The 9,844-nt window shown below is 47.4% G+C and overlaps 1 long non-coding RNA gene across 1 annotated transcript; it reads right to left on the bottom strand.

Moving 5' to 3' along the window:
* Positions 1-875: 875 nt before the first annotated feature.
* LOC142995989 (uncharacterized) lies at positions 876-7,876 on the bottom strand. Its single transcript, XR_012961711.1, has 2 exons — positions 7,793-7,876; positions 876-1,181 (listed from the first exon to the last, which is right to left on the bottom strand). It is a non-coding gene; the product is annotated as an uncharacterized LOC142995989 (long non-coding RNA).
* Positions 7,877-9,844: the final 1,968 nt, after the last annotated feature.

Below are 9,844 nucleotides of genomic sequence, written 5' to 3'. Positions count from 1 at the left end.
ATGAATAACAACTCCATTTATGGGTTTGTCGGTTGATTAGCTCTGGTGCTGTGTTTTCTAATTCTTGTGACACCTATCTTCATGTGACCTCCGCCCTATTGGGTCAAACAATAATTCTAACAGTCCCCCTGTTGACATATGCTTGCTTATGTCAAAACTTCAATAGTTTTCCTTTAAAACTTCTCCCAGATCTCCCTTCCCCCTATTTCTATCCATTAATACACAAGCTATTTTAGCACAAGTTTTTAAGCACAGTTTATGTCGCAAATATAGCCATTTTGCACAATTACATATTATTTCACACATTCCCTTGAAGCATTGCTTATAAAAACTCCCTTGTATGTTTTTCAGGAGAAAAATGACACTGCTTCATACAGACTTTTCACTTCTTATTTACACAATTTTCAAACAGGCCTTCCGTATATCTTTTCACGCCCATCCAGGATATTCCAAGTTGTCACCTGGCGGGGGTTCCTCATTCTCCTCTTCCCCCATTTCCAGGAGCATCATCTTCTCGTCTCCACTTCCTGTTACGTTCTTTTCCACCACTCCTGTAATGAGACGTACACAGAGACTCCGTGCACACGGTACCAAACAACATCCACACAGGAGCAACAGCCCTGTTGTGCCTCCTGACTATGTTTGTACGAGATTACCAATCCTGTTTTAGTTTTTGTCACATTACTAATGTGGTATTGTGTGGGGCTCATGCAGCAAACGTGTACTTCCCCATTCCCCTGTCTAGCCCCTGCTGCCTATGTGGTGTGCATCCCACTCCCTTATTCGACCCATACCCCTCACTTCTTTTGGTCCTATTGTGCACTACTTTTGTTGTCAAGTTTGTCCGTCATCTTTTATCCCTTTTTGCCATGGTAACTCCCCGTAGGCCCCATAGGAGGCCAATACTACTATTATCGCCAATGCAATAAGTCCCATCATCACACAACAGTGTTTAAACATTTTTCTGCTTATCTGCTGCTCCTACCACCACGTCTGGTTTTACCGGGGAGCACTGTGACTTGTGCCACCACACCTTCCCTCTTCCCTCAAGCTGGTAAGCGTTGTTGGTTCTTGCCGTTATTCGATATGGTCCCAACCACCTTGGCGCTGACCACTTCCTCTTGATTGCCTTCAGCCACACTTCCTCACATGTGTCGTCGATCTGCCCCTGCGGATGCAAGCTGGACAACAAAGCTTTCAATTGCGCATGATATTGCTTTTTACACACATCGCCGAGCGCGTCGAGGGTCATAGGCCTCATAGGTCCTGGAAAAGGTGACCCTCTGTGGAGCTCATATGGCGAGCGTCCATGGCTTCTATTTACATTTGCTCTTACAGATACCAGTACTAGGGGGAGTGCCTCCACCCAGTTCAACCCTGTCTGTGCACAGCATTTAGCCAGTTTTTGTTTTATGGTCTGATTCATTCTTTCCACTCCCCCCTGTGATTGTGGATGGTACACTGTGCCATAATTGTGTCTCAGCCCCATCGCCTCCTCCACAATCTGGAGTTCTTTGCTGGCGAAATGGGAGCCATTGTCTGATCTTACTCTCTCTGGAAACCCGTGGTTTGGAATCCATTGATTTATGAGAGCTTTTACCACTGATTTTGAGTCTTCTTTGCGGGTGGGGATTGCTTCTACCCATCCGGAGTACACATCCACCATCACCAGGAGATAACTCTTGCCCTCTACTGGATCTATCATGTCAGTGTAATCTATAACTACTTCCTCTCCTGGGTACCTTGGCTGTCTTGGTTCCCCAGGGCCATTATTCACCCCCTGTCGGGTGTTATATTGTCTGCAGATCACACATCTTTCTTGCCACTCCCTGACTTGTGTCTTTCCTCCTGGTAGCCACCAGTGATGTTTTATTCTTGACCACATGTCTTCCATCTGAATATGGCATGGAGTGTGCAACTCTGTGAATACTTTTTCCATCATGCTCTTAGGGAGCACTGGAATCCCTTTCTTGTGCCACAGCCCTGTTCATCCTGCTTCCGCCCCCTTCTCCTTCCAACTCTTTTTCTCTTCCTCGGATGCTTTTTCCTGCTCTTCCACTGTGCCTGACCATACTGATCGCTTCACCACTTTGTTCTTCTGCTCCCTGTCTTGCTTCCCTGTCTTTTTACCCACCCCTTCTTTTTTGTTCTCCGCTGCCTCCTTCTGCGCCTTTGGTTGCCTTCTGCTTCCCATGTCCCTGCCTTGCTGTGTCCTGCACATTTTACTACCGCCACTTTCTTGGGGATTTTTATTAGCTCATAAATTTGTTCCCACAGGTCCCTGTGTAACACATCTCCCCCTGTGGATGTAGTCCACACTCTTGTGGCCCATCCTTGTAGCTCTAAGTGCGTTGTGCTTACCACATACGCCGAGTCTGTGTATATTGTTATTGGTGTTTCTCCTGCATATTCTAATGCCTTTTTAAACGCATACACTTCTGCCCTCTGCGCCGACTGTTTTCCTGGCACTGTCCCTGCCTTGACTACATCCCATAACTGTACATTCCCTTTCTCCCCCTGTACAACAGCCCAACCCGTATGCAATTCCCCCATGTTGTCCCTAAAACAACAACCATCCGTGAATACACAATCGCCTTTGGCCAGTGGTGCCGCTAGTAAGTCTATTCGAACTTTCTGCAGAGCCCTGCAGCGTTCCTCACACATGTGTGGGTGCCCCTCTTGCAACCCGTCCGCACAATTCACCCTCTCTGGGACATACGTTAGGTTTGGCTGTTGTAATATCTTTGCCATTTTGAGTTTCCTTTTGTGCGAGAATGAGAACAGTGATGAATTTACCAGCGCTACCACTGAATGACTAGTGTGCACTGTTAACGGGTGATGCATGACTACATGCGCCGTTTTCTCGATCAATTTTGCCAGTGCACCCACATATGTTTCACAAGGCGTCCCTTTTTGTTCCACTACTTCGAGCAAAACACTGGCGTACATCAGGACTTTTCTGTCCCCCTGTATCATCTGATACAGTACTGCTGCTGCAGTAGTCTCTTTTACAGAGACGTCAAGCTGGAATGGCTGCTTATAGTCTGGCAGAGCCAGCGCAGCCGCGCTGCTCAGTTCCTGTTTTAGCCTAATAAACACTTCCTCCGCTTCTTGATTCCATTCCAATTTTGCTTTTAGGTCTCTACACCCTGCCGCTTTCACCAATCCTCTTAACACACTTGTTTTTAATGAAAACTCATGAACGTATGACCTACTGAATCCTACCAACCCCAGAAATGACAGCATTTGTGACACTGTTTCTGGCCTGGGGTGATCTAAAATTGTTCTCCTGTGGCTTGGTGAGGGGGCCGTTCCTGCGTGTGATATTATTCGCCCCAGGAACGTCACTGCGGGGCGGGCACACTGCACTTTCGCTCTTGAGACCTTTAGGCCTTCTTTTGCCAGCACCCGCAACACCTCTCCGGTTGCCCTCACCCCCTGTTCAGTAGTCTGTGCTGCTATCAACAAATCATCTACATACTGTACCAGAACCACCCCTTTTGGGAGAACACACTGTTTCAACTTTTCCCTGAGTATGCCCTTAAACAGTCCCGGAGACAGTACAAACCCCTGTGGGAGTCGATTGTATGTGTACTGTTTTCCTCCTATGGAGAATGCAAATACCTCCGCCATGTTTTGATCTAGAGGTATGCAGAAAAATGCATTGGACAGATCCAAGACCGTAAAAGCCTTGTGATCATCATCCAGCACACTCAAACATGCAAACGGATTTGGGACCATGATTGGGGCCGTTTCTGTCCTTGCGTTGTTTGCCCTGAGATCATGCACCATACACACTTTCCCTGTCTCTTTCTTCTCTACTGGCATGATTGGGGTGTTCCACTGTCTCCTTGTCTCCCTTATCACTCCCGCCTGTTCTAACCCTTTTACAGTCTCCAATAACTTGATCTGCAGTCCCGCTTTTATTGGGTACTGCGGTTGCCAAATTGGCGGGCCTGGAAGCATGCTAAACGTGGCCTCCGCTTGCCGTACTTGCCCCACATCCGTGGGGTTCTCTGCCCAGACACAGGTCGGAATTGTCTTTAACATTTCCTCCGTGCCTTCCCCATCTTCATATCTACCCCCATGTTCCCTAGAGAGCTCCTCCCTTTCCCACATCACTACATCGTGTGTGCTCACCTTTATCTTATACCAGGCTGTGGACGGAGAGAAGAACACACTTGGCAGGTCTGTCTGTACCCAATCTTTTAATTGCCTCGCATCTTTGCACATAGGCCCCAATTCTTTTGCCATATGATGCGGAGACAGAGCCAACGAAACATGAGGAACTGAGTTCGCCATATTAAACCAGGGGACAGCTTCTAGTTCCAGTATTGCCTGGGCCGCCACCCCCTGTTTACCCACGATAATTTCTAGGCTTCTTACTTGCCCCTGTTTCCCCTCCATTTCTTTCTCAAACATTTCCTGGTACTCCTCATCCCTGTTTCTATCATAAAATAATGTACAATGCATCGGGTCTGGAGGAGGCATATACGGAGCCAGAGCCATCACCCAGGGCTTCCACCTATTCCAACATGCATTCAACCCTGTGCCGGCGTCAGGTGCGGTGGTCACTAGTCCCCAATAGATGTCTGCTTTCTGCCGCGGTCGTTCTTTTTGCAAGGGAAACACTCCCTTGCCTTTTGTGTGGACCGCCGAAGTGTCTATTACTGTCCCGTCCGGGAAGCACACCGTCAGTCCTTCATCTTTACACTGTACAATAGCCCCCAATGGGCACAATAAGTCTCTTCCCAGCAAGTTCACTGGGCACGCTGGATGCATTAAAAACTCATGCATCTTAAACTGTTGTCCAATCTGTACAGACACTGGTGATGATACTCCAGCACTTATGGGACGGCCAGTCATTCCCACTATGGACACTTGTTTGGCCTTATTCGAGGGAGGGACGGGTAAGGGATCCACACAGGTTGATATAGAGGCTCCGGTATCCACCAGGAACCACCTACGCTCACCGTTCACCACTACCTCCATCATTGGTTCCCTTCTCTCCCCGTCTTCCGTGGGGCACCCTCAATACTGCCCAAACGCCTCCCCGTCCCCTGCCTCATACTGTTGGTCTTCTGGAGCATTCTCATGGTGCGGCGCCGGATATCTGTTCTGACCGCGCCCACGGCCTCCCCCCTCCTGGGGTCCGCCTCTACCTCTGCCTCTGCCACCTCCCCTTCCACCTCCTTTCTGGGGAGTGGCGCAGTCTACACTGGTGTGTCTCTTTCTTCCGCAGTTGTAACATGTCTTCGGACCCCTACACTGCTGAGCCATATGGCCGGGTTTCCCGCAGTTGTAACAGGTTCTCCCTTCGCCTCTCCCCTGTGGTCCGTTCCAGCCTCCCCTACCTCCTCTTCCACCTCCTGCATTCCAACCCTCTTGAAACATAACTCCTAATGTCGAGGTCAGCTTGTTCTCCTCTTTTTGGTGTTTCTTTGACTCAGTAGCCACCTTTTGGGCTTCTGCCAATTGTAGTTTCAACAATCTACACTCCAATTCCTTATTTGTCTGACCCTCCTGTTCCTTCTCCTCCACATGCCTCTTAAGATGGTGCAGCACATTTGTCTTCCACATCCCCCGCTCCATCTGCTCTAACCCGGGCACATCTTTTAATTTTTCTTGAACCTGTTTTGGTAGCCCCCTCAACATGCCTGCGCGGAACACAGCTCTCATCATTTCATTCTTATCTGGTTGTGTTCCAGTTACCTCTATATGCCATGGTGCCCTCTCCATCAACCACTCTCCCTACCATCATTTTCCCTATCAGGCCTCCCGTGAATTCTCCTATCCCCTCATCATAACTCTCCCACTCATCTTCGTTATCTTCCAAGTCCGATGTAAACTTCCCCCGTGTGTCAGGATACAAGTCACCCTGCCATCTTTTTTCTTCCTTATCTTCATTTCGTCTCCCCCTAATCTGCGCTGCTGTTACTGCCCTCCCTCTTTTTTGTCTGCGACCGCTATTGCCTAACTTCTCCACTTCTCCTTTCCAGTTCGCACATTTCGACCACCTCCCTGGTCCTTCTGTTTTGGGCCTAATCCCTTTTTTATCTCTCCCTTTCCTTTCTGTACTACAGGCTTGCGGCCCCGATGCTCCCTCCCCACTCCTTTCTTCTACTTCTTCTTCTTCTCCCTCCTCATATTCCAATGTGCCCCCTTTGACATACAGGGTAGGGTATATCCCTTTATAACCCCCTGTTGGTGTGGGCGATGCTTCACTCCCTGCCACTACTGGTGGTGCGTATGGGGGAGGTCTATCACTCCCACTACTCTTATCTCCCTATTTTCCATATATCGGTTCCTCCGCTGGCTGACTCATCCTGCCTGCCATGCTCGCAGCTGCCACTAGCTTTGTTGTTTTCCTGTAATCTCTTTCTAGCTGCTCCAATTTTTGTTTATGACCTCTTCTTTTTACCAATGTGCATGTTTTTAGCAACTCTTTGGTCTTTCCTGTCTCTTCATGTAACCTTCCTCTCATACTTTCTAATTCCTTTCGGACCTTTTCTCCATTTCGCAGTTGACCTTTGTCATACTGCTCTTTTTCCATTCCTCAAGTCTCTGTCTCTCCTTTTTCCTTTCTTTATCATCTATCTTTGTGGACAGTTGGAGATAATAGTGCACTATCGGTCCCCAACCTCCATCATCTATCTCTCTATCAAACTCCCCGTCCATCTTTTGACTGCTGACTCTTATCTCACGGCCAGTCTGACGTTGTTCCTCAATTTTTTTTTTTTTTTGACTGCTGGCTCTAACTCGTGGCCAGTCTGACGTCGTTCCTCAATTTTTTGACTGCTGGCTCTAACCCGTGGCCAGTCTGACGTCGTTCCTCAACTTTTGACTGCTGGCTCTAACCCGTGGCCAGTCTGACGTCGTTCCTCAATTTTTGACTGCTGGCTCTAACCCGTGGCCAGTCTGACGTCGTTCCTCAATTTTTTGACTGCTGGCTCTAACTCGTGGCCAGTCTGACGTCGTTCCTCAACTTTTGACTGCTGGCTCTAACTTGTGGCCAGTCTGACGTCGTTCCTCAATTTTTGACTGCTGGCTCTAACTTGTGGCCAGTCTGACGTCGTTCCTCAATTTTTGACTGCTGGCTCTAACCCGTGGCCAGTCTGACGTCGTTCCTCAACTTTTGACTGCTGGCTCTAACCCGTGGCCAGTCTGACGTCGTTCCTCAATTTTTGACTGCTGGCTCTAACTCGTGGCCAGTCTGACGTCGTTCCCCAACTGCTATCTCTCCTGTCTTGAGATAGTCTTACGTTTTTCACTCTTTTGACTGCTGACTCTATTCTGTGGTCAGTCTGACGTCGTTCCCCAACTGCTATCTCTCCTGTCTGGAGATAGTCTTACGTTTTTCACTCTTTTTTTTTTTTTTTTTTTGTGTCACACGTCTTACAGTCTTGTTACCGTTATATCGTTTCACTGAACTTTTAAAGAGAATGGATCTAGTCCCAACTCAATGGCCCAGAACAGGAAGCTTCTACACCAACCCTATGGATTGAATGCGCCTATTCTCTGGGTGTTTTAATCACAGACCATTGACTTGTTTTAATTCTCTTCATTCAGCAAACCACATTTCTCAGCAGACATACACCCTTTGTGTACTCCAACGTGTCTTTACTGAGACCTCCACAACTTCAACACATCTGTTTATGACATCACTCTCATTATCTCATAGTACTTTTAGTTTGTTTTTACCTCGTTCTCTTTTAGACACAGTTCTTGCAGATCAGGCTCTCAATTTGGTATTATCAATACGCAGAATTCATTTAAATAGGTTTCTGCTTACCTTAGTTTTGTTGGGCGGCCACCCCGTTCGAGCCTGATCCGGTCAGAACCGGACCAAAAGTCCCTCGCCCTCTCCTAAATGGTTGCAGAATCACGTCAGGGTCACCATCTGTTGAATTTCTCTCGTCTGAAATTCTGCATTCGTTTTCTTCTGCAACCTGAGGGGAAGGAATGAACAAAAGGAGCCAACAACTTCTTTTTTCTGAATATATTCAGGTCTCACCACGCTGACTTCATGAGTCCGCGAAGAAGAGCCCCGTCTTTATTCTGGCTTCAGTATTTAAAAAGACGGGTTACATTTCATTGGTTCCTTTGTTTCACACTTTTATAAGCCAATAGCGTTATAGCCTTTGCCGTTTAATTATGCAGGGCTCCCCATCAGTTGCCCCCCACCTAACACATTGTGACCTTGTATTTATCTCTTGAGTTTATTATGAATAACAACTCCATTTATGGGTTTGTCGGTTGATTAGCTCTGGTGCTGTGTTTTCTAATTCTTGTGACACCTATCTTCATGTGACCTCCGCCCTATTGGGTCAAACAATAATTCTAACAGTTACCGAGGCAAAAACAGTATCCGTTAAAACAAGAAGCTGTTGCAGGGATAAGGCCCATTATCTCAGGACTGGTAGAAGCAGGAGTTTTAGTGAAAACTGACAGTGCATGCAACACACCCATTTTTCCAATACGAAAGCCAAATGGAAATGACTATAGATTGGTGCATGATTTAAGGGCAGTTAATGCTGTTGTTGCAGAAGAAATACCTGTTGTTCCAGACCCACATACTTTACTGTCTAACATACCTCCAGGAACAAAGTGGTACACAGTGATTGATTTGTGCTCTGCCTTCTTCAGTGTTCCAGTTCATCCACAGTCGCAGTTCCTATTTGCGTTTACCTATGAGGGGGAACAGTATACTTATACACGTCTCCCTCAGGGTTTTGTTCACTCCCCGTCGATATTTAACCGAGTTTTAGCAAATGATCTCAGCCATCTGGACATACAGTCTACCACCTTAATGTATGTGGATGACATTTTGATATGCTCTAGCAGCAAAGAACAGTGTGAAAAAGATTCACTCACAGTCCTAACAGTTTTAGCTGAAGGAGGACACAAAGTGAGCAAAAGTAAACTGCAGTTTTGTCAAACATCTGTAGAATATTTGGGCAGACAGTTGAGTGAGGAAGGAAGGCACATTGCCCCCTCCCAGCTGATGGCCATAAGTCAAGCCCCTAAGCCTCAAACAGTAGGCCAGATGTTATCTTTCCTGGGAATGACAGGATATAGCAGACCATGGATATGTGACTATGCCATTAAAACAGCTCCATTAAGAGCTTTGATACGAGCAGCTGGACAAACCCCACAGTCAGCGCAACTCCAATGGACTGAGGAAGCAGAAGGAGCGTTTCAACTCCTTAAGAAAGATATGCAGACTGCCCCAGTTTTAGCCAATCTCGACTATCGCAAGCCGTTTCACCTGTACGTAGCTGAAAGACAGGGACATGCATGTGCGGTATTGATGCAGGTGTCTCCTACCGGTAAGCAACCAATAGCGTACTATAGCACAAAATTAGATAGGGTAGAGGAAGGGCTGCCACCCTGCTACCAGGGATTAGCGGCGGCTGCATTTGCCTACAAAAAGGCGTCAGTGTTAACCATGGGACACCCTGTAATACTATATACGTCTCACCAACTGCATGCAATGCTTACCGGCCCACGTTTTGTAATAACCCAGGCCAGGCGAACAGGCTATGAGGTCCTGTTGTCAGGGTCAGAGCTAACAATACAGCGATGCACCACGATAAATCCAGCAACACGAATGGTTTTGCCTACTGAAGGGGAGCCTCATGACTGCCTTAAAGAAACAGATAGTTTCATGCAAGTACGCGACAACCTGTACAACCAGCCGATTCCGTCGGACATAGTTTTGTTTGTAGATGGATCTTGTGTACGAGGAGACACAGGAACAAAAGCTGGCTATGGCATAGTTCAGCTCAATTTGGACGACACATTTACCCAAATACAATCAGTGAGCCTCGACCAACCATGTTCT

This window comes from Genypterus blacodes, unplaced genomic scaffold (genome assembly GCF_046128005.1).
Source record: "Genypterus blacodes isolate CSIRO-AG114 ecotype Tasmania unplaced genomic scaffold, CSIRO-AGI_Gbla_v1 ptg000036l_1, whole genome shotgun sequence".
Lineage (NCBI taxonomy): Eukaryota > Metazoa > Chordata > Actinopteri > Ophidiiformes > Ophidiidae > Genypterus > Genypterus blacodes.
This window is presented reverse-complemented; position numbering and strand designations above follow the sequence as displayed.